Source organism: Psammomys obesus, unplaced genomic scaffold, assembly GCF_907164565.1.
Source record: "Psammomys obesus unplaced genomic scaffold, mPsaObe1.curated_primary_1811, whole genome shotgun sequence".
NCBI lineage: Eukaryota > Metazoa > Chordata > Mammalia > Rodentia > Muridae > Psammomys > Psammomys obesus.
Window position 1 is genome coordinate 2,239,754 of NW_026587759.1, and position 26,228 is coordinate 2,265,981.

At 38.7% G+C, this 26,228-nt stretch overlaps 1 protein-coding gene across 3 annotated transcripts in view; it reads left to right on the forward strand.

Annotated features, from left to right (window-relative positions):
• Kiaa0825 (KIAA0825 ortholog) overlaps nucleotides 1-26,228 on the forward strand; it is a 406,282-nt gene that overhangs the window by 13,858 nt on the left and 366,196 nt on the right. For 2 of the 3 annotated variants that reach the window (XM_055604019.1, XM_055604022.1), the window contains exon 2: nucleotides 8,264-8,396. The exons of the other annotated variant lie outside the window; for it this stretch is intronic. The gene's annotated coding sequence lies outside the window, so the exon portion shown is untranslated. The remainder of the gene's footprint in view (nucleotides 1-8,263; nucleotides 8,397-26,228) is intronic. 3 annotated transcript variants of the gene reach the window in all.

Below are 26,228 nucleotides of genomic sequence, written 5' to 3' on the forward strand. Positions count from 1 at the left end.
TTTGTATCCGGCCACTTTGCTGAAGGTGTTTATCAGCTGTAGGAGTTTCCTGGTAGAGTTTTTGGGGTCACGCATGTATACTATCATATCATCTGCAAGTATTGATAATTTGACTTCTTCCTTCCCAATCTGTTTCCCCTTGATCTTCTTCAACTGTCTTATTGCCAGCACTATGTTGAAGAGATTTGGAGAGAGTGGGCAGCCTTGTCTTGTCCCTGATTTCAGTGGGATTGCTTTAAGTTTCTTTCCATTCACTTTGGTGTTGGCTACAGACTTGCTGTATATCGCCTTTACTATGTTTAGATATGTGCCTTGTATCCCTGATCTCTCCAAGACTTTAAACATGAATGGATTTTGGATTTTGTCAAATGCTTTTTCAGCATCTAGGGAGATTATCATGTGTGTTTTTTCTTTCAGTTTGTCAATATGGTGGATCACATTGATGGATTTCTGTATATTGAACCACCCCTACATACCTGGGATGAAGTCTACTTGGTCATAGTGGATAATATCTTTGATGTGTTCTTGTATTAGGTTTGCAAGTATTTTGTTGAGTATTTTTGCATCAATGTTCATAAGGGAGATTGGCCTGAAATTCTCTTTCTTTGTTGAGTCTTTGTGAGGTTTAGGTACCAAGGTGACTGTGGCTTCATAGAATGAGTTTGGTAATGTTCCTTCTGTTTCTGTTTTGTGGAATAGTTTGAAGAGAATTGGAGTTAGCTCTTCTTTGAAGGTCTGGTAGAATTCTGCGCTGAAGCCATCTGGTCCTGGGCTTTTTTTGGATGTGAGACTTTTGATGACTGCTTCTATTTCTTTGGAGGATATAGGACTACTTAATTGATTTAACTGGTCCTGATTCAGCTTTGGTAAGTCAAATCGATCAAGAAAATTGGCCATTTCATTCAGATTTTCAAATTTTGTGGCATATAGACTTTTGAAGTAAGTCCTCATAATTGTTTGGATTTCCTCAGTGTCTGTAGTTATGTCCCCCTTTTCATATCTGAGGGCTGCTGTAATGGCTCTCTGGCTTTTATAGGTCTGAGGATGCAGCTGTGTGCCCCAGTGCCCTAGGGGTCCTCAATAATGGCGGCTGAGCACAGTGCTCCTGCCTGCATTAGAAAGCTAGAGCCTAGAGTCTGCGTGAATCCAAAAAGTCTTTTGGTGCTGGGTGTCCTGAGCGTTAGACCTGATGATCCCCCCGTTGGGGGTTTCCTCCTGCCAGAGACACCCAGTCTTTGCTTTGGGGACCATGGTTCTGTCTGGGGTGGCGAGTAGAACCCACAGGCACAGATGCCCGCCCGTGGCTCCGCCTTTCTGGCCTTTGGGAGCCTGGGCGTCTGCCTAAACTGGATAATTTTCCTGAGACCTTTTCGGGGTGGGGGTGTCGGCTGAGTGCTCTGAGATCAGACCAGCCGTTTCCCTCCCTGTGGGTTTGCACCTGACAGTGAAACTCAGTGTCTGGTTCCCTGGTGCCCTGGGGCCCACAGTTCTATCTGAGGCGGGGAATCAGGCGTGTAGGCAGGGCTCTGTGCAGGTGCCTAGGTCCCCAGCTCTGGCTCTGGGCTGGCTCCTGGGGTGCCTGCGGAACCCGAGTCTTTTCCAGGGGATGTCTGGGTGACCTAAGGTCGGTCCCAGTTGTTTCCTGCTCCGTGCGGTTATCTCTCGACTGGAAAATCCAGTCTGTGATGTTCTGTGCCCACAGTTCAGTCTGAGACAGTGACCAGATCACGCTGGCGTGTAGCTCTGTGCTGGTGACCAAGTGCCTGGCAGAACCAGGATCTCTTCTTCGGTTTAGCCGGGTGAGTTAAAGCTGATTGAATTCCCCACTGTGGGGTATCCTCTCACCTGTGAAACACAATCACTTGTGTTTTATGGCTGTGAGTTCTGATTGCTGGTCACTGTGTCAATCCTGCTGTGCTGCTGCTCAGAATGAGAGTCCTCCCGGCGCTGCCATCTTGCCCCGCCCCCGAGTATTTTTAACAAAGGTAGACACTTTAAAAATAGTTTTTTATTAGAGAATGGTTAAATAATATTTTAACAAAAACTCCAAAAGATAAACACGGCCGATTTTTAACAATTGTTGTGCCATATTCATGAGACCTCTAAAGACCACCACCAGGAGTTGATTCCATTGCAAAACACATGAGCATCTTTTTATTATAAACTATAGCCTGGGCTCACTCACCCTCTCCACTATAGCAGTTGAGAGCCTAGTGATCAGGTAGGTGGTTGATTTAAAGAGTCTGGTCCCTCCCAGCATGCCCAAAGCAGGGGGATTTCTGCCTGGCAAGCGTCTGTTGGTTGAAACACAAAAGGGGATGTTGCATTTTGAATTGATTGACTATAGGAAGGCCCTCAAATCATTAATGGTCTGACTTCTTTTGTTTGGCTGTCCTAGGGGAGAGGGGCCAGTTGCCTAGCAATTGTATCACTAGTGGGCAGGAGAGAATGCAGTATGGCTCGTTCTTCCCCACAGGTGTCTGGACATGTCTTCACCTATCTGGCCTATGTTCGGGCCAATATCCCCAAAAACTAATTTTTAATTCTTTGGTCTCTCATTTCCCCCTTCCCATGATCATTTGAAGGCCCAATCTTGGGTCTTACAGATATGATTCCTGGTATCCAGTAGATTTACCTTTCCACAGTGGGATCTGAGTACCACTAGCTATATTGCTCCCAAGCATTCCTTCAGGAACCCATGAAGCAATTTAAAATATAAGGCCCAAAGGTAAAAGTCAAAATGAGTAGGGGGTTCCCACAGCATGCATATAAGGGTAATAAGCTGAGGAGAGCTATTATACCAGGATTTAAACCATCTTCTGGAATCTTTTCCCTATCATCTTTCCATACTTTTTGTCCAGTTGATGCAATATCAGTTTCTACTCCAGCTAAACAAGTCCCTAAGATGGTAGTTAATGTAGTTCCCCTTTGATTTAGCATTTCAGCCTATTAGGTTAGATTAGGGTAAAGGGCTTTTCTTCCAAAATTGCTTCAGTGCTGACCAGGGGACCGTAGACATCAAGGGGCTAGGAAGGTTGAAATGACAGTCAAAAGCTAGGCAATAGGGCCCTATCTAATTAGCCATACAGTTGAAGAGACATGGAGCCATCACATCTGCTGGACTGGTTTACTTTAGCTTCCAAAACTCCACCAGATTTCAGCTTGTAGTCCATAGCTGATTCCCGAATAGAGTCAACCAGGTGAAAATCTGCTAAGACAGATTCAGACTAAAGACAGAAGTTAAAATTTATCTAGTAATTAGTGAAAGTGAGGAATCTCAAGGCCATGGAAATAACTCATCTGGGGTCCATTTAAGCCATGGTAGAACCAGGTCTTCTGACTTTTTGATTTCCTGAAACTCATATTGGCATCACTATTGTACTGAGATCCATACTTTAGAAAAAACAGTTAACAGGTGTCCACAAGACAGCAGAAGTTGACTCATGCCATTAAGACCTAGTAAAAGCTATGGCTTTTGGGTCAGATATGCATACTAGACAAATGTTTTTAGCATGATGAGAAGCACTTTTAAGTCTCTCCAGAAGACAACCAAAAGGAAATTCAAATATCAAGCTTGTGACTGAATGATAAACAGTCAGTGCTCCATCAGCTTATCAGAACTCTACTGATCAATGTCAAAACTCTGATCTTTTGAAATCTTATAACAACATAAACACAACAATAGCAGAGAGGAGGGGGAAATTTGAAATACCTCCCATTTTCTATATGCCTTAAATTTTTTTTACATCATTACAACTCACATTCACATACCTTAGAACACCTGCTTAGACCTTCCAATCTACCTTTCCTTTACCAACTTTGAAACACTTTTAGACCCTCAACTTTTTAGATACTCATAACTTATTTTTTTATATCCTCAGACCTTACATAAACTTCATATCTTGCTATCCAGTTAATCACCATAAGACATAGGCAACTAACATGAAGTCTGTGAGCAAGGCAAATCTGTTTGCCTTTTTAAATAAGAGATCAGTACCTAGTAGTTTTAACTAGCTAATGAATTGACCAAGGAACTAACAGTGGATCTAATTGTCTGTTCTTAAGCTGCAAAGCTACCATTAGCTTAGTTTAGCCATCAATGTGATCAGAGATCTGAGAAGGATAAATATAAGCCAAATTAATCTATCAATCTATGTAACAATCAAAATGACAGAGATGACTAGTCAGTCTATCACCAAGGCAGTTGTTCCTGGCTCCTGTGTTCCCATGGCATCATGACAATGACAGCCTGGCTATCAGGAACTGAAGACGAAAGTCTGTTTCTGTAGAAAAAAAGAACATGAGAAATTGACCTTACCTAGCCTTCAGGAATGTGAAACAATGGCTCTCCAGGTATCCACTGCATTGTCCACTGTTTAGGCTGGGCCCAGCAATGGACCAGTTGGGGTTGTTTCACCCAGGGGTTAACATACAACAATCCAGAGTCGAAGTCATCTGTCATTGTTCCCAAATCTTCTTGGAGACCTTGGAGAGCTCATGCCAGGAATTTGTGACTCTCTGTCATAATAAGCTTACACACATTAAATATCATATTCATCAGAGCCCTGACAAGCTTGAGGGCCAGCACATGTGAGTTACTCTTTCTCTGTCTTTAATCATCTACTCTAAATCACTTCCTGTAAAACAGAATGCTATAATCTCTAATTCTGACATATTCCTCAGATGAATGTTTTAGGACCATATCTATTTCAAGTAGATTTACATAGGCAAACTTTGTAGTTACCCATCCTAGGCTTAACCTTGAAAACAAACAAAAGACTAGCTAACACTTAATCTTGTACTCAATTGAAGTTGTTAGCATAACTTTAGATATCTTTCTGAACTGAAATCAAAGCAAAACTTTCAATCAGATACAGCTCATAAAAGGGCTAGCATATTTTGCTGATCCTACCACATTGCATTAAAACGGAACAGAAAAAAAAAAAACCTTTAAGGGACAGAGGTTGCACTTAGCACTAAACAAGGTACTGATCACAGCTGGCAGCCCTCAACAAAGATGTTGGTAAAACCACAGGTCCACCTTCTTTATCCTTGAACCAACATGGTGGCTAACAATTTAAAACATAGCCATTAGGTGTCACTGATGGTGTTGCTACCTCCCATGGTATAGCACTGTGGACCAATTACAGTTTTCCGTAACTAAGTAATCAAATAAGTTTTAGAACCAACTATATAACAGAACAGTATAGAACAATTTTAAACTGTACTTGAACTGTTCTGGCCATTCCAAACCTATCAGCCAGAAAGAAACAGCATTAATCCGTTCACTCAGGAAATGGTGGTCAGGCATATATTTCATATAATGATTAACAATGACTTGAATACAACCCTGTATAACCCTGGGCTAACATGGAGCTGCAGTCCTTTTCCCCATTAAAAAGCATAAGAAAACATTTTGCATTGAAGAATCACCAGCCTTTAAAATGAAAAACAACATATTTTACAGTTGTTTCTCAAATCATATTTGCAGGTATAAAATACCAAAGCAAATACAGTTCATATGCCCTCAGGCTTTCTATACATCCTCTGACCATTTATAACATTCTAAATACCTTCAGGTTCCTAGCTTCGTTCTTCTGGTTTAAACAAACATTTTTACTTTAGACAAGATATATTTTTTTTTCTTTACTGTCTCAGTTTCATGCTCTTCAGACAACATAAAAACTTCCATCAAAATCTTTCTCATCATTTCTTTACAAGTCATTCCATGGGTCTTTACCATCCTGACATAATATACTGTTAAAACTGTAATTTTCTTATTTGGCTCAAAAAGTATGGCTTGGTTTCACTTGGTAAAATTAATAAATACCAAAGTCTTTTATCTTCCCCCAAAGGGTTGAGAAACTGTTCCAAGTTCTTTGTTAGACTTTCCAAGGTCATTATTTTAAAATGCCTGATAAACTTTAAAATGTTTCATAGCCTTAAACACATTTTTAGAAGAAATCTGTTTTTGCAATATCAAAGTAAAGTACCCTTTTTAGGAGTGAAATCACAAAGCATAACCATAATTTTAAAAGTCAAAACCAAATTTTAAAACCAAATTTTACCAGTGCAAACAATCCAATCCCTAAAATCAATACCAATTTAAAAAGAGAAACTTGTCTTCTTAATCTAAAAGAAAATAGGATGATAAACAGAAGTCATTTCAACTAAAAGGTTCTGTAATCTTTCTTTGCCCTACCGCATACCACGTGGCAATCTCAAGATGGTGGAGTCACACCACATTGCATGGCAAGCCACATGGTTGCTATTTAAAAACATCTGTGCTTCTGTAGATCTCACAAACACATACACGTTCTAGACAGCAGTTTGAATTTAACCTTTAAACATATCCAATAACTGTTAATCCATAACCAAGACATACAGAGCATATTAACTATTTAAGAGCATTCAGAAACAAACATGTAATGGCCATACATACATTTAAACCATCAGACAACACTTTTCTTACTCCATCCAGCGGAAATTTCAAGGACATTGTCCTATCAGCCTGCTGGGCTGCCTGCCCTCCTCTTGGGGGTTTTGCATCTATCTGCCCCGAGGCATGCTCCCACCAATGACCAGAGGTACTACAGCTTATAGCTCAGGGAGCATGGGACAGGCAAAGTCACCATGGTGCACAGCTGTTTGGTCACCTGCCCACTGAGACCATCATAAACCCATAAAAGAGCAACACAAGAAAACAATGTACCAGTACAATGCACACAAAAAGAAAGGGAGAGGAAGGAGAAACCAAAGGGGTACTGGCCTGTCTTTCAATGGACCCTCCACCCTGTTCCATTAGGGGGGGGCCTGCTCCCAAATGGGCTCCACCCAATTATACCAGCCTGAAATGGCAGCCTGTTGTTCCTCCTGACAAGTTGATCAGAGGTCATGGTTCCTGCTGCCACCATGATAAAAATGTGCTTGGTGGTTGGCAGCTGCCAGCTAGCTGGGTTATGGTCTCAACAATTTCATCCCCGGCCCCACCATGCCATTCCCACCCATCTCGTGCTCAGGTTAGGTGGTTGATTTAAAGAGTTCGGTCCCTCCAGGTGTGCCCAAAGCAGGGGGATTCTTGCTTGGCAAGTGTCTATTGGTTGAAACACAAAAGGGGATGTTGCATTTTGAATTGATTGGCTATAGAAAGTCCCCTAAACCATTAATGGCCTGGCTTCCCTTGTTTGGCTATCCTAGGGGAGAGGGACTGGTTTCCTAGCAACTGAATCTCCAGTAGGCAGGAAGGAATACACTATGGCTGGTTCTTCCCCACAGGTGTCTGGACATGTCTCCACCTGTCTGGCCTTTGTTCAGGTTTGTGCTTTAAACCAATACCTTTAAAAACTAATTTTTAATTCTTTGGTCTCTCCCAACATTGCCTCATAAAGGGAAGAAAAGGTGGCTTTACTAAACAGCCTGGAACATAGGTAACTAAACAGGAAAAAGCAGCTGGATATTATTGTCCCTGTTCTGTGGTTGAGCCATAACCTTCCCCACAGGACCAAAGATTCTAAAGAGAAATACTTGTGTCTCCCTTAATATCAGAGTATTGAAGCAATGGTCCTTGAGTAATTAAAATTTCCCCAGGATTCTTGGTAGGAGAAAGAAAAAGCTGAGGCCAGGTGCTAGCTTGAGGAGGAACTTGTCTCCAGGAAAATAGTTCATGTAGTTCTGACAACTCGTCAGGCCACCTTTCAAGAGAGACTGGAGCTGAGACACTGATGGGCTCACACTTTGACTGCTTGCTTGTGCTTATTACCCTTACATTCTATTTAATACTAAACCTAACACTGGGAACCCAAAGGTGGATTTGGGCCCAAGGACCCCTAGACTGCTTTGTTTCTCATCCAGCTTTGACCACAGTATATCTAGTTTCTGCTTTTCACTATTCTTTGTTTCTTTGAGATATTGATGATGAGTGGCAAAGCCCAACTTCTTGAGGTGCTGATGCCTAGGCTTTGACCCTAACAACCCCAGCAATACCATTGGACCTTTATCTCTTTAAACTGAAGTTCTTTAGGAATGATCGGTATTTAGAAACAAAGTTTTAAACATATATTTTCCTAAGTGCCACTGTTATGATATGCCTATACTCTTCGGTCCTTTTTCTTCACTAGGCCATAATTGGGATATTGTTATGTGTCCCAACATAGATCATTCAGAGCTCAAACTTATAGGAATAATATAAAAATAGTAGTTTATTGTTTTCTTCTCCCCCCCCCCCACTGCTTTAGTAATGAAGCTTTGTCCAATTACTTTATAGATTTTGGAAAAGACTGCTTCTGAAGATACTAAAGAAGGAAACATTTCTGTTAACAATTCATAAGGAGCTAATATTCCATTTGCTTAGGATTAGAAGACCAGCTCATTCTTAGAGTCTTCTGAAATAAAATTAGGTAAGAAATACTTTTCTTCATATTTTGAATAATTTGTACTCTGCCTTCTCAATTCCTTCAAGGCTTCTGTAATTCTGTTTTTGTGGCCTCTTGAAGAATACAATTAGTATATTTCTTTAGGAAGTTAGCATGCCAGCCAGCTGTCAGTCTTCTGATATACCTGATCTCTGATGTCAGGGGAAGCATAATTCAATTTTAAACCAAGTTTTCTGCATGACAGTGCAGCTGGGCTGCCAGAATCTTTCTTATTGTTACTTTCTTTGAAATTCCCCATTCTGTACTATTTTTATTTTTAAATCCTTTGTGTGAGATGAAACCCTCACTAACTGACTTTGTCTTTAGTTAAAAATCAATGCATTGAGTGAAATAAGCTGTACTTGTGTTATCCTTTCTCATTTCTACAAAATAAAACACCACTGCTTGTTTAGCTTGTGACTTGTCTGAACATGTTAAAAGCATTCACTCTAAGGCATAACACTCAGGCTCTGAGAGAGAACGTGACAAGTTCAGTCAAAAGGGAAAAGAGGAATAATTTATAAAAGGCACTGGAGATAATGATGGCATCCAGTGACTGTAAAATGCATCCATCTCACCTTTTAATGAATTAGATTTGTCAACAGCAAATGTTTTATACACTACTTCTAGTCAAAGTGGCACATGAGGAATTGCAGTTCTTTGAGGATGGCTTCTTCAAAGCTTTAGGATATCTTCAATTCTAAGACATTTTTAAATAATAGATATTTAAAAGTATGTTTAAATAATATTAAGGTTATGACACAAACACCAAATGACAAAATTTGCGAGTTTCAAAGAAGCAGCTGACATGCCATCACTATTTCACAGAGCAACTGTTTTTAAAATTAGGCTGATTTGGGGATTTTTCTGTCAGTTTAACTTTCAGTCTCTTGTTGTTTTGGTTGGTGTCACAACCTTAATGTCAACTTTTCAAATAGATTTCTATATTTCCTTTCGTTTGGGGTCATTAAAAAATGCATCTGATACATCTAAGCGGCATAAATAGGTCACTGAAATGAAGTTTCTCCCTGCAGTTGAGAGACAGCGAATACCTGCCTTGTTAAGTAAAAAAGTTAGCTCAGGCATTTTCTAAGTTTTGTTTTGCAGGTATATTTGAATTAGAAAAACATAAAACCAAATAACAAGATATAATGTTGGTGTAATTCTGCTTACTCTGTTCTTCTTTCGTTCCTAATCTTAGTGTTTTGATATTGGTGATTTTTGCCTCTGATAATATTGTTAAACATGAAACAGCAGGTGACCATGGAAGGGAGAAAGGTCTGGTGGGAGAGATGCTGAGATATTTTTCATGTTGAGATTTTAGCTTTATTTCAGGCCTAACTTTACTATTTCGATCCATTGGTCCTTATCATATGCCATTTTTAAATCACTACAGTTCTGAAGGGCATATTTTCTAGACCTCACTCTTTAAACAGCAAGAGGTAATTTTAATTCTAAAGTAAATATGGATATATCTAAATTTAGAGGAAGCTTTTCAGATAAGTGAATTGGAACACACTTACCTGCATTATGTAAAATGTCTTCTGATGTAGAAATGAAGTGTGGTCCTTAAATAGCTGAGACCCAGCTACCTTCATGAAAATTCATTCACATCATTTTCAGATTATATTAAATAAAGCCACATAGTGCATCTCACTTATGTATTTAATGTCCTTCAATGTGAAATGACGTTCTAGTGACTGCTTGTAGAAGAATGATAGCATTGTATTTAGTGTTCCGGTTAGATCTTGTCATTCTAGAAATGGCTTTCTAATGGACACAATATGTATATATATATATACATACCTTTACTATTTTTCAGTAATTTCAAGAGATGACACTTACTCCGTGCTTCCTGAGTAAGTCTTCACAGTGACTCTTTACAGAGTCTTCACAGTGCAGTCTGTGGATTGCCTCATATGATCATGATAGCAATTCTTTTGTTGTAGAGGTGCTAGAGAGAAGCTTACAGAGCTCATACGTAGCAGAGATGGGCTCAGACAAAAATGCCACTCCAGGGTTTGCAGTACACAGTGGAAATGTGAGGTCAGTGCAACAGGATCCGTGTCACTTCCAAATGAACTTCTTGGAAGGACAGAATCTCAGAACTATTGAACATTATTAAAAATAGTGATTGAAATCGGACAAACAACTTAAAACTTCTACTTTTATATAGAGAATATTACCTACTTTTTAAATAATTTTCTAGTTTAATTATGATACTTAAATTTTGTCTTTATGCTAATTTGTGGATTTGCTGTCATGGCAAGTGCATTAGTGTGAGATCTAGTAGTTAAACATAAGCAGTGATGACATAGACCCAAATCATCTCCAAAGCAATTGTATAAAGAACAGAATAAAATAATCTCAGAACAAATATAGGCCTTTCTTTCTAGGTAACTTTTTCAATGTTTAAAACTTTATTTAGTCCAGATTCTAGAAAATCTAAGTTTGATCCTTACCTCTGATTTCTAGCTTCAGGGAAACTTTCATAACTCAATTCTTCAGCTTTCTTATCCAGTAAATGAGGGTTAAAGCTATAACTTTTACAGGTTGTAAGGATAAGTAAGTTAATTCATATAAAGGATTCACTTCTGTCTTTTGAATCCATGCCATCACTATTTCACAGTGATGTTTGTAATTAACTGGTATTTCTTAACTGTGGTTCCCCTCTTCCTGTTTGTGGGAAGGGATGTACGCTTGCATGCATGCACATGCAGGTGCATGTATGTACAGGCGGAAGTCAGAAGTCCACTGCAGTGCCCTTTCTTAACACTGCTCTTCACTTTAGTTTTTGAGACAGATTCTCTCATTGAACCTGGAGCTCATTGATTCAGTGGTGGTAGCTAGATATCTTAGTTGAGTTTCTATTGCAGTGATAGGACCATGACCAAAAGCAACTTGGGGAGAAAAGGGTTTATTTGACTTATAGGTCACAGTTTGTTGTCTGGGGATGCCAAGGCAGACAAGGCAGAAATGAAGCAAAGACCATGGCAAAATGCTCCTTACTGGTGATCTTCCCTTGGCCTCCTCATTCTGCCTTCTTAGGCCACCCAAGACCACCTGTCTAGGGGTGGCCCCGTGGGCTGTGCCCTCCCATTTGAATTGTTAATCAATAAAATGCTTCCCAGACTTGCCTAAGCAGTCCTCCAGCTAAGGCGCTCTCCTCCCAGATGACTCTCAGCAGTGTCCAGTTGACAAAAACCTAGCTAGCACCAACCAATGAGCTTTAGATACTTAACCATGTGCACCCCTCCTACGTGATCTCAGGCCCTCCTACCTGTGTGTGGCAGGGACTTTGTCTGTTTTTTTTTTTTTTGAGTCAGTGTTTTACCCATTTCTTGAGTGCTGTTTATTACCACAGCCAGCTACTTCCCATCCTTGAAGAGTTTCACACTTCTTATTTGTGTGGTTTTTGTTGCTGTTGTTATGGTAAGTTAGCAAATACTTCTTGTTAGAAACCTCACCCACAAACCCACAAGCAGAGATATTTTCTATTAGAGCCCAAACCACAAACTTGCAGTTGTGTTTTCTGAGGTCATCTTCCTGTACCACTCTCTGCCCATGAGTTTCTTTAATGCCACTTGAGTATGATATTTAACTTGTTCAGTTGAGAACGAAACTTGCTAATGTCATATTGTAATTTTAAGCTTCTATGCTTCTGTGCCCTGACTCATGCCTCAGCACTGTAATTTCAGCTCCTCAGGAGGCTAAGATATGAAGATAACAGATCAAAGTCAGCCAGGACAGCTTTGTCAGACTATTTTTCAAAACTAGATAAAGATAATGGGATATGAGGCCATTTGGTCAATCTCTTAATATAAGTAAAGCGGAAAAAAAAAATTAGGTGGGCCTAGAGCATGTTGATTTAAAGGTAAGAGACTAGAGAACCTGGTTTGTTTCCTTCTGTGTGAAGAGAATTCAGACATAACCCTGAGAGTCCTTGGAGGAATAGTGGTTTGGAATGCAGCTGTTCACCTAGCAGAAGCACATCTGAAGTGTGAAGTGGGACTGCATGCTCTTGGAGATAACATTTTGCATGCTTACCTGTAAAAGGCATCAGGATAAAGATGCTTGGTGAGAAGATTACCCTAGGGAGCATTTATGTAGCCAGCTTGGGTTCCTAAACTGAGAGAATTTAATTTACCACATCTGGGGTGGCCCAGGCAGTTAGACATTTAGCAAGTGTCTGCAGTCTTTCAGTTTTAGCTGGCTTTGAGGTGCGCTTTCTGAAAAGCATTGTAACAGAATGGCACTCCTGGGGAAAAATAAAAAGGCTTTTGTTGATAAATATTCTTGTAATATTGTCCTCTTTCATAATTTTTTTTCCAACCTCTGATCCTGCCTTGTTTATATTTCATGGCTTTTTGTTATATTCCACCAGTGTTTCCCAGGCAAACCCTTACTTTTCTGTTTTGTTTTGTTTTTGTTTTTCTCCTTTTCTTAAATAACCTCTTACCTAAATCAATCACTTGTATATTTATGGATAATCCTGTAAAATGATCATAAAATTCTCTTTCCTATCAATTTTTTTTTTTTGAGACATGGTTTCATGGTTTTTCTGTATGGCATTGGATGTCATGGACTCGCTTTTTAGAACAGGTTGGCCTTGAACTCACAGAAATCTGCCTGCCTCCGCCTCTGCCTCTCTGAGTGCTGGGATTACAGGCTTGTGCCACTGCACCTGTCTTCTATCAAAAATCTCGACTAAAGGCTAGGAGTTGAAATTAAAATTTAGAGTCTATAGACAATATTTAAGAAAAGGTAAAATTATTACAAATGAGTAAAATAGGAAGCAGAAAGTGTCAGGGCAAGTGATGCTTTGTAATTTTTAAAAAACTTACATACTCACACATTAGCTCTTTGGGGTTGGTTTGTTTGCTTGTTTTTACCTGTGGACTATCATCTAAGAAGTTTTAATAATATTGTCTGTATCTCGGTCTTCTATGTACCATGCCATAAAGGAGTTGTGGTTCATTTTTGTTGCCAGCTTCATTGACATAAGTGCCTAGGTCATTCCTGAGATAAAACTTTGGGTGTGTTCTTTATAGTATTTCCAGGAGTTTTAACTGAGGAAGGAAATCCCACCCTTGAGTGTAGGCAGTTCTGTTTGTCCCCACTGAAGTTCAAGACTGAATACATCGGGGAAGAAAGAAAACACAACAGCTGAGTAGTGGCCTTCTTCTTTCTTGTTTCCTGGTCCACCCCATAGCAAGCCAGTGCGTAAGCCATGTTTTCCCTGCTGTGAAGGATTGCATTCTTTCTGTGGCCACAAATGAACGGTTCAGTCTTAGGCCACAGCAACAAGAGAAAAAACCCTAATTTTTCATGTGTCTCTCTCTCTGGTCTGGACATTTCCATTTCTATGGAAGGTCACTCAAAACAACATGGCTAATACTAAACATGCTATACCTTCTTATCACTATTTCTTAACACGATTTAAACAAATATTTTCATAAACTATTTTGTGATTACTATTGAAGACTCAGAATTTTCTTTATAATAATTTAGCCCTAATAACATAAACTCTGTACCCTCAACCCTTTACTATAGAACACTTGCTTAGCATGTGTGAGGTATATGCTTAATCATCCCCAGAACCAAAAATTAATTAATAAATTGATTCAGAGTATAAAATAGTAGAAAATGTTACATAAGACACTTTTATAAGACACTACATGTTATAAAAGACACTTTTTTGTTTTGTAATAGTCCCTTGGCAATAGAATATAACGATAACAAAAAAAGGAGTGGTGCATATAGTAATAAGTAGTAATAATAAGTAATAAGTGGTTCTTATTTTCCTCAAGTTACTGAAAAGATAAGTTCATGAAAGGAATATATCCATATTATTTACGTGTAGAAGTTATAGAACTGTATGTATAAGATGTAGAAAAATCTAGATTAAGCATTATCTACTTTAAGACTGTACTTTAAGTAACACATTTTAATACTTAGTTACAGAAAGAGCATTGAGAGCTACTCTGAGTGAAGAACAATGCTTTACTTAGATCAAGTGAGTGGAGACTGTTCTAAATTACTTTTTCCATTTTCAGCTACCAATTTTCTTGTACATTTATGAGAAATGAAACAATAGCTGTTAGCTTAGTGCTCTATTCATATAACAGTTAAATAATATCAGCTGTGTATGGGTATCATTAGATACTTTTAATAAGAAATAATCAGGAAGCCAAGGAAGGAGATGGCTACAGATTCAAGGCCAGCATGTGTGAGATGTTAAGAAAACAAAAATAAATCCCATAATAATAATAATAATAATAATAATAATAATAATAATAATGATGATGATGATGATGATGATGGTGGTGGTTGAGATTTCTCAAATAATATTTAAAAACAAAGAACAGGTTTATGATATGTGTTTATTCTTTTCACTGGTGAAATAAGCTAATTCAAGACAAGTTAAAGTATTTAAGTGCAGGTTTATTGATGGCAGCTCTCAGTAGGGTTCACTGGTGCCAAGGAACAAAGTCATCATGCAGAGGGAGACAGGAAAGTGGGAGGTGCAGAGAAGGAGGAAGAGATGGAAGGAGGGGATAGAAAGAGGGAGGGAGCAAGAGAGAAAGAGGAAGGAAAGAGAGGAGAAAAGGAGAAAGGGAGGGAGGAGGGAGAGAGAAAAGGAGAGAGAGAGGGGAGAGAAGGAGGGGAAAGATAGGGAGAGGAGAGAAGGAAGGAGGAAGAGAGGGAAAGAGGAAGAGAGGAAACACAGAAAGGAAGGGAGTAAGGGGGTCCCAAGAACCAAAATGTCTGAATTATATAGTGAAGGGGGAGGGGAAGCTGCTGCCCCTGGGCTGGAAAGTTCAGAATAGAGGGCAGGGTATGCCAGCCATGCCATGTATAGGAAGGGACTGAGGGATGCTTGGAGAACCTGAAAGTGAGGTCTGCTTTGGTTCATAAAGCACCTTAGCTACTTGTCCAGGGTCTGAAGTCCAACAGTTTAGAAGATCTTTTTGTCAACAGTAAATATGGTGGTATGAATAAGAATGGCCCTGATAGGCTCACATGTGTGAATTGTTTGTTACCAGTTAGTGGAACTGTTTTATAAGGATTAGGAGGTGGTGAGAGAAAAAAAAAAAAAACAAAAAAAAAAAAAAACAAGAAAGAAAGAATTAGGTTTTTGGATTACTAGATTAAAGTTTAGACATGTCCAGCCAGCTATGGGGGTGGGGAGGTTGGAGGGAGAGAGCCTGCCTTGCTGCATTACTTTCCTCCCACCAGAGATACTATTGCCAGGAAACTGGCCCAGATGGTTCCAACTCCTTACAAAAGTCAGGTAGCATTGTTCCTGGAAATAACACAGAATGTGCCAATCTCGCCTCTTCTGTAGTAGCAGCCAATCAGCACAGACAAGACATTCAAACTGAAATCCAAGACCAGATGCTTCTACTTATAAATGCCCTTTGTCACGGTGTTTCATCACAGCAATAGAACAATAACTTAAGATAGAATTTGGTGCCAGGAGTAGAGTATTTCTCTTGACAGGCCTGACCATGCTTTTATTTGGAGAAATAAGGAAAATTCTGGGAATTTAGTCTTAGCAAAGCATCTTAACATTTTAAGTAGCACTTAATGAACCATTTTAGTAGGAATAAGGAAGACAGTTTTACTCAATCAAATGTGCATTACGGCAGCCCACCTTAAGAGGTTTCAGGGAGGAAGAGTATCATCACAAACCTAGCGACCATTCTTGTGATATTTTGACAAAGAAATTGGCTTCTTTTTATCCTTGTAATAAAAATTTGCCAGGATTTAAATTGATGAGTTTTGAATTAATGGTGAAATCTGTCATTTCAAGACAGCCCAGTATTGACCATCTTATGCAGATCTACAATGAAAAAGAGCAAGGGGGAAGACAATACAAATTATATAGTTTGAGGAGAAAAAAAAAACAGGAAATGTAATATTGGAGCCAAGTACCATCCATACACAGTGTTGCAGCTTCATTTGCTGGTGTGAGCCACAGAGAGCAGGGTCTAAGAATGAGGCAGACTAAAGTCTCATGAGACAGAAACTTCATTCAGAGCATCAGAAAATTAATTTTCTGAGGGGACAGACCTGGGTAAAGTGTCAATCACAAGGACAAGCTACACATGGAGGCATATGAATAACAACACCTCAAGTAAACTCGTTGCTATCCACTACATCGAGGCGGAGCAGAAAACACATCCAAAGAAGAGTTCTGTGCTTTGAAGAAACTGAGACTCTTGTCCTGTTTTCTCGGAGTTTTATCACAGGAACTCAGTATTCTCACACAATTCCATTTTTGGTCTATGTTCTAACACTCAAGGAGAAAAAAAGTTTTGGAAAGGTCTGATTCAAAATGTAATAAAGGCAAAGGTGCCCTCAAGGCAAGACCTCACCTAACTTCCCTTGGGGTGGACAAGAGTTAAAGGAAAGCTTTAGCAACAAAAAAATCCATCAACAACAGAAAGCTCATGCAAATGCAAGTCAAGGAGGGGCCAGATCCCAAAGCCAGAATGTGTTATGGATTTATTAAAGAAGATGCAGGGAATGGTTGTGTCATCTTCCTATGAGGTTAAAAAAAACACATGATGCCAATTGCAAGGCAGGGGAGTTACTGCATGGACGCTGGAAAGACAAGTGTGAAGGTTGCATCCAGTATCCCACAATGTTGGAGATGCCAGAGCCAAGGGATACCTGCCACAGAAAGCTGCAGACCTGAAGTGGAACCAGCCCAAGAGAGAGAAATGTTACAGTCAGCAGAACTGAAAATAGTTAAGAGTTGTGAAGAGAACTTTGACATCAGACATGGAGTTACATAGTTTGGAATTTGTTGGACTGGGCTTTGTTCTTGCTGTGGTTCAGTATTTCAGTACAGTGTCCTCTTTCCCTTTTCTTCCTTTTGGAATGTTGGAAGTGTTGTGCCTGAATCACGATACCCCAAAAGACCACCACCAGGAGCCGAGTCCGTTGCAAACCACATGAGGATCTTTTTATTATAAATCATTACAAGCTGCACCTTGGGCTCACATTTGGCAGTGAGAGCTGAGAGCCCCATCCTCAGGTTAGTTGGGGCGATTCCTGCCTAGCAAGCATCTATTGGTCAAAATGCTGCATTTTTAATTGATCAGCTATAAGGTCCCCAAACCATTAATTATCTGGTGTCCTTCCCTAGGGGGATGGTCCAGTTTCTTAGTGGGTGAGGAAAGAATGCAGTGAGGCTGGTCCTTCCCCTCAGGGCATTACTGGACCTCTCCGCCTACCTAGTTAGGCCTTAAATATTAATAATAGCTGCTGATTTTTAATCTTTTGGTCTCTCAGAAGATTTAATTGATTCACACAGTATAGTGTAGAAGGTAGGTAGAGTTTATTAGAATAAAGGAGAGCACATGCTCAAGCAGTGAGAGTAAATAGTGGCTAAAGAGAGCGCAGTACAGGCAGAATTTATACCATATGTGAAGTCTCGAGCAGGCAGCTTTTTGTGAGGAACATAGTCCTTTCTAAGTGTTTGATGGGACCATTTGGATTGAGTATAAAAAACGGTGATGGTGGATGTTTGTTCTTTTCTCAGAAAGTCTTGACTACAGAAACTAATCTTACAAGATTTAGGGTATCTGAAATCATGTATTAATTTCCTTTGGGATAGTTTAGGATGCCATGTCTTCTTCTAGGGCTAGAAATATAACTCACATCCTTGTGATGAGTAATTAGTGTTCTGCTGGCCCACTCCTTGGTCTTATAGGTCATTATAGGAAGGATTCAAACATTCGTCAACTCTGATGTCTAATCCAGCCATTTAAAAATACATATAGCACTTTTTCCTACAAACTGACTCTTCCCCTGATTTTTTCTTATATACTTTTGTGATTCCAAGTCATCCAAGCTTAAAATCTCTCTGTAAACATGAATTTATTATTGTTATTTTTGTCTTAAGAAGATCATTCTAGTAGCAGAAGAAAGTGTGAATTTGAAGGTGGTCATCTATAAAATGAATAAGGAAACTGCTGCAAATTCAGATAATCAAGTTGGAGTTTATAGAGGGCTAGTTGAAAACAGGCAGGTCAGAAATGTAGCTACACTGTTGATTAGAGAATGTTGAAACATATGGGATAGTTACATTTCTGACATGAATACATTTGTGTTGAAGTTTCCTCTAGGCAAGGACAACATTTGAGAAAGATTGAGATGCCCATTGTTTATCCAAGAGTTAATTACTATAGAGTTGAATAGAGAGGAGTTCCAATATACAGGTTATAACAGACAATAAGGAGGTAGATGAAATTGTCCAATCATAGGACTCAAAGGGATAAAAAGAAAGGAAGCTGCCAAAAGAAACTAAATATTGGCAGAGTTCTCGGCTTGCAGCAGGTTTGCAGGGGTGCCCCCACCAACACGTGTGACTACTTGTCCCAACAAACAATTGGCATTTATTGTTATTTTTTTCTTTATTAATTACACTTTATTCACTTTGTATCCCCCCCCCCCCGTGGTTCCCTCCCTCCTCCAGTTCCAACCCCGCCTTCCTCTACCCTCTGCATGCATGGCATTTATTATTAAGCATGGCCACACTGGAAGCAGAGGAACAAGGATTCTAATCCTCTGCTACCAGAATCTAACAAGAGCTTTGTAGTTACAATGGAATGAAAAAAAAAAAAAAAAAAAGCATGGATGGGAATGGTCAAGCCATCGTGGACAAAGTGTGGCCTATTCATCATTAACTAAGAATGTCACCCCACAATCTCTTCCAGGATAAAGAAATTGCTACTGCCTGTAGTTTTTTTTTTTTTTTTTTTTAACTAATCACACATTTATCTGTGAGACCCATTATTCTTGAAATCAAAGGTGACTGCAGAGAAAATGACTCAGGGAAAAGGACAATTCAAAAAGGCAAGGTGGATTTAGTTTGTTCAAGTTAAAGGATTGCTGGTAACCTGTATGCATGCTCTGGTATTCTTAAACAGTATGTTGTGAAAGCTGGCAGTTGACTGGAGTTGTATCTAAGTTGGTAGTACCAGCCAAGCATCCACAAAGCTTGGGCTTCAGTGCCCATTATGTGTGGTGGAATGCAAATACTTTTGACTCTAGAGGCAGGAGGATTATAAGATCAAGGTTATTCTTAGCTACAAAGCAAATTTGAGACTTGCCTGGTCTGCATGAGTCTGTCTTCAAAAACAAAAGAAGAAAGTTACTTACTGCATGGCAAACTGTTAATTATGCTGTATTAAAATCTGAAAGTTATCTTACTTACTCCTGGTGCTTTCAGCTGTGAAGGGAGGTAATTACCGGATTAATACAAAAGTTGAACAGGAACCCCTTTCACAGTTTACGGGAGCAAAAAGACAGAGTAGCCAAGTTTTTGTCTCTTTAGTGACCCATTGGACATGTCTAATCCCAAGTGAACAGTAAATATTTTTTTATCAAAAGTAACTTCTAAGGCTGTCTTACAGTGTTCAAGCGAGAGTTCAGGGAGAATGGTCCTCTAAAAGACAATGGATTGGCTGGGTGTAGTGGCACAGGCCTGTAAGCCCAGCAAGCTGGACAGCTATGGTTACACAGAGGAACCCTGTCTCAAAAACCCAAAAAGTTTTAAACTATATTTCTGAGAACATTTCAAGGCCTGAACATCTAAATTTGAATGGATCGCACAAATATCTCATGGCAGTCCTTCCTTGAAGCTGCAAATCTAGACTGTTCTCCAAATGTCAATTCATTGTCCTTTGTTTGTTTGCTTTTGTTTTGTTTTGGTTTTGGGTTCGTTTTTCTTTTTCAAGACAGGGTTTGTCTGTGTAGGCCTGGCTGTCCTGAACTCACTTTGTAGATGAGGCTGGCCTTGAACTCAGAGATCCATCTGCCTCCCGGGTGCTGCAATTAAAGGCGCGTGCCGCCACTGCTGGCTAGTTTAATACATTTAGTATGACTAATAAACTAAGCTTCAAAGAGATAATATTCCTTCCTATAGTTTTCCACAGTAACTCGTACTCTAATACTCCTTTTCAAGTCTTTTGTCATTTGTCTGTGTGTGTTCATGTGTGTTCGTGTGTGTTCTTAAGTGCTTGGAGATCAGAGGTTGAAATAATACCTTTTCCTCAATCTCTCCACCTTAGTTTTTGAGGCGGAGTCTCTCACTGACCAAGAGCTTGCCATTCCTTCCAAGTAGATTTTCAAGTTACTTCATATGAATTTGTTTTAACCATCTGTGAATTAATTATCCTTCTATTGATCTGTGTAATTAAGAAGTAAACTCCCAAAGTTGTATAAATATATTAAATATTAAGATAGTAGTTCCATGATTAAAAGCAAGCCCTATGGATTATTCTGTCTTCATTTTGCAGCATGGAGATTACAGGCAGGTACCTCCTCACCCCTGCCCCTCAATTTCAGTTTCTTCTGTCAGTTGTGGGGATTGAAACCAGGTTCTGGCAAGCACTTTACCAATTGAGCCAGAATCTTTATATTGTGTGTACAGGGCACATTGATTATTAAAGAATAACATTGTGCTATCTTACCAAGACTATTTTTCTATAATTGTTAAATAAAACTTTTCTAGTAAGTTGACTTTTAAGTGGAGTCAGTTCCAAAGCAACTTATTGTTGTTTTTGTTGGTGATAGGTTTGTTTTATCACTGCTTAACCAGGATCCTAGGGAAATGCTCTACCAGTAAGATATAGCCAAATTGATTTTTTTAAAACCACTTCAGAGTTTATCTTTAGTGTTGTTTGCCAGTGGAATCTATAAGTAAAATTTTAATTACTTTCAAATTTAGTTATTATACTTCAAAAACCTATATTAAGACTATGTTATGTACATTTAGACCTCATTTACTAAGTAAATACCCTAATACAGGAATCTCTACACATAAATTGCATGTGTGTTTTTGGTCTCTATGCTTTGGTATGTGATTTATCTTCCAGCAGATAAATGCTGGGCACAGTGCTTTCATCACAGTTACAGTCATTGGTCTGGTAATCCTGTGAGTCAATCTACACAAAACAAGAAACTCATATCAAACTCCTGGCAGGTTTAGTTCAAATTAAAATGCATGCTCAACTGTAGAGATTGTCAAGTGTGGAAATAATATTTGTCCAGCTGGACAGCTTTCTTTTGTAGTTGCTAAATGAAAGTTGAGATTCTGTCTGCTTTTTGAAAGCTTCTGTGTCATGAACATAATTTGGACGGTTTGTGGTTTGACAGGGATTATTAAAATCAGATGAAGTGAAGGGAAGCAAATGTGAGAAAGCAAAATTGACACTGACATTCTCTATTATTCGCAGCTTGCATCATGGTGAGTATGTTGATATGATAGATTCACTGTTGGGATATGTTACTCAGCCAATAATGTAAAAGGCAAGTTTAGTGAAGGATTTTAGATTTAACATGAAGATATCCAACACTTATTTTCACTGATTGCTTTTTAAAATAGATCTTCAAGTTGCTTCATATGACTTTGTTATAACCATTAGTGAGTCATCCTACCATTGAACTATAGACTTATAACATATAAAAGTATGTTGCCACGGCTGGGTAACAAAATATTAAATATTGAAAAAGATGTATCACATAATTAAAATCATAGAATTTTCAAATCAGACCTTAAAGTTATTTCTTTTTAATTTTCCTTACTTACCGAAACAAAGAAGAGTTTGGAGGTAGTATACTTAATTTTTATTTGATAGCTTAAGTGTTATATCCTGAGTTTTCACTATAGAAATATTTTAAAAATTTGAAAAAATTATCTAAATTTATTTAATTCTCAATTGTAGGTAGCCTTTTTCTGTTTAAACATGATACAGAAATTCTGTTACTATAGTTACATATGTTTCCTTTAAATAATATCTGCATGAAAGGATAAATATGCTTTAAAGATATAATTTTCTACTCAAAACATGTTTAGTGGATGTGATCTAAGCTAGTTGACTATTTCTCTCCTCCTTCTCCTCTTCTTCATCTTCTTTGGAGACAGGGTTTCTCTATGTGCTGGACTTGCTTTGTAGACCAGGCTAGGCTCAGACTAAAAGCAATGTGCCTTCCTCTGCTTCCCTGAGTACTGGGATTAAAGGTATATGCCCCATGCTAGGTGACTCTTTTAAGGTATCAATCAAAGAGAGTTATAGCAGAAAAATAAAAATAAAGATATATGTATCAAAGTAAAGAGACTGGTCATGCTGTACGTTGTATGACGCCCTCAGAGGAGTGAAACTAACAAATACAAAAATAAAATAAGAATCTAATTCAAATTAGGTATCCTTCATTTTCATTCTAATATTGACTGTCTAGAGTTCAGCATGTCCCTTTAAGACTTCCCTTAGTTCCTGTTATTTCTAGGAGACACAGTCTCACAATGGATTTCCTGGTCATCTGGTTCTTTTAGTCTTTCTGCCCCCTTCTCAGCAATGTTCCCTGAACCTTTTGGTACATGATTTGTGTTGTTATAGAAATATCAAGTGGGACTGAGTCCACTATGACCAGTTTTTCTTCGCATTTTGACCAGTAGTGATTTTCTGTAATGATCTAATCTGTTGCAGAGAAGTGTCTTTGGTGACATGTAATAGTTACACTTATGTGTGAGTAGGTTTGTAAAATGCAGATAGGAATTATGCTGGCTTGGTAAATTGGTAGAAACAGGCCCTCCTTTAAGCTGGCCTTGAACTCAAAAAGATTCACCTGCCTCTGCTCCCAAGTGCTGTGATTAAAGGCGTGCAGTACCATTGTTTGGTGCAATACTAGATTCTTTTACTAAAAAAAAAAAAAAATCCATGGCTCTTGAGAAGAAGCATTGTCAGCCCAAGAAGCATAACTTTCCTTAAACTATGTATGTATATGTATGCACATAGCCACGATAACTGGCTGCCTAAACAAGACCTGAACAAGCCCAATATCAATAACATGAATGAGGGAAATTTCACAAAGGCCCACCCTAAATGAAGAACTGCAGTCAACAGAAGACCAGGAAGGAGCCCCCAATTGGATTATCCAGTACTAATTAGTCAGCCCTGGAATCATATGCATCTAAGTAACGTTAAATGGAGTGAGCATGTTGTACTATATGTGTGTGTGTGTGTGTGTGTGTGTGTGTGTGTATGTATGTAACAACAGTAAAAATGGTCAGTAATTTGAGAGAAGTCTCATAGGATGGGTTAGATGAAGAACCGCAGAAGAGCGGTATGACGCAATAAGATATCCATGTCTTTAAAAAAAAAAAAACTTACCTCATTTCAGATGTTATTTTCAGGTAATCTTTTCGAATTATACATATTTCCTCACAGCCAAATTGAAATGCAAAGTTTCTATAATGTTCCTTTAGACTGAATAACAAATATCTCCAAATATCAAATAAGAAATATCACCAAAGAGACACACATGTGGGTGTGTCTGCAATGCCATTTCTGGAGAGGTTTAATTGAGCATGGAAGATTCAGCTGAGCTGTTCAGATCCCATGTATGAGCTGGGGCTGCAGACTGAATAGAAATGGAGATAGGGAGCTGAACATGCACCGCCATCAGCTACCACACTGCCGCCTCTGCACCTTCCCCACTGTGGTGGACTCTACCCCTCAAACCCAAGTGAACATGTTCTTCCCTTAAGTTGCCTTTATCAGGTAATTTGTTGTATCAATGAATAAGTAACTAATTTAGCTTTAATGATAAAAAAGGATGCAACACATGAATGGTCAAATGAAAAGGGTAACTATGATAAAATAAGGATGAGGCTTGTGGCGTAGTTTCTCTGTTTTCTAGGTGTGCTACTTTCTCAAGACATGGATATCTTATTCAATATGACAGCTCCCTCAACATCTATGCCATTATATTGGCATGATTGATTAAATTCTTGGCTACAGGTGACTGAACTCAATTTAAAATGCATTTACCTACCTTGGAGATTGACGAGAATAGGAGAAAATGGGGAACTGAAGTAGCGAAGCACTTGTTCCTCTGGTGAATAGTTCCCATTCTGAAACCTGCTAGTCCATCAAGAATTACCTTATCAGAAAAAGTCAGTAATGAATAACCAAAGACACTGAGAAGATCCCCACAATGTTTGTGCTCTATGCCAGAAGGGAAGAGGAGAATAAAACCCAAATAATTATTTGTTATGTACAGAGGTCCGAGTCACTGATTCCAGATGTGAAGTTCTTCCTTCATTTTCTACATGAAACAGCCGATGGAAGGAGAAAGGGGGAGAAATAAAGCTACTTGAGACTACTCAGTGACTACTGAAGACAGAACTGACCAGATAACAAATTGGAATTTGTTTAGAATTGGACCACATATGAGCTTTGTGGCATATTCATTTTGTTGTTTTGTTTTGCCTTGTATTATTTTAAACAACACATGAGTGATATAAAAACAATTTTTAAACTGAAGATCATAAAAAATAAAAATAGTTTGCATAGATTTCTGGTACCTAATTTAAAATATAATGCGAAGGATAGAGACATTGTGTAGGTAATATACATGTAATTTAGGAAGAGAAGCCAATATAAGGAAATTAGCTTGAATTGTTTTAGATCCTTATAATTATTTCGTACAATTATTTGGTACAGATGCTTGGAAATGCCTGTTGAAGGACTAGAGACAGAAACACAGTCTTTGGTCTGTGAGCATGTTGATGATAGTTGAAAGAAGTTACCTACTGAAGGCATGTAGAATGAAAAGAGGACTGCAGACTCCAGCATGGAATGAGTGGTGTGAAAGACAAAATGTAGAAGAAAACTTAAGATATTTAGAAACTATGTCTGCAGAAAATAGTGTAAATATAAACAAAGCACAAATAAAAGCAGAACAGACAAACACAATAAATCCAATAAAGAAAAAGCACTAAAAAAGCACTAGTTTTATCTGGCAGTGCTCAGTCAACATGTTTAAAGTAAAATCTAGCTAAATGGAGGCTGTGTTGCTTTCTTTCATTTTATTGGTCTTGTATTTGTGTCTACCGTTAACTAAAAGCAAGTTAACAATAAAGAAACATCCAAATTGTGTAATACAATTGAATATGAAATGGTAGCATTCAAAAACCAAGAGAAGAAGGCATGGGGAAGTGTGTATTTTTATAGACAGCATGATAGCAGGATAAGAAAATACCATCTATCTATAATAGCCTAGCAAAGCCAGTGTGCTGGAAACATCTATATCTGTGACTTCAGAGATGAACAGTTTTCTTTCCTCCTTGTAGAGTGTCGGTCCCTGGAATGACAGGTTCATGGCCTACTTTAGAGTGTAAGTGTGTGGCCTGCTTTTTGGCGGAGGAATAAGAAGAGGGTCTTAAAGTTGCTTGAATTTATTTATTTTCTCAAGGGATAAGGGTGGGTTTGGGAGAAATGCACTTTAAAGTTCATCATAGAGCTAAGGAATACCAGTGTGTATTGACAGTGTCGAGAGAGGTGACAATAAAGAAACTTACTAGTTTACAAGCACTGCTGTACTAATCAAATATAAAGTTATTGTTTGGCAGTGGAGCCTTGTATATATCTCAGAATGAAAAGTAAATTATGTAAACAATTACAGGATACAGAACTATAATGGACACCCCTACTTCAGGGCTGTCAGCTTTCTCTTAGGCTGCTAGAATTAAATAGATGGGTTTGTTGCAGATTTTTTTTTTTATATTTGCCTTCGTCCCAAGCTTTGACATTCATTTCCCAAACATAAGGTTGTCTGACTCTGAAGCAGTTGGTTTTGAGTAGGAAAGCTGTGTTTCAGAATCTCCTTTATATCTGCTTTTGCATATCAGGTCAAAAAGAAGTTCTTTCGTAGCCAACTATTCAAAGTGATGGTCCTTTCCTGGAGCCTGTGAAACAAAGCTGTAACAGACAAGAAGAGAGTTAGGTAGGCATGTCA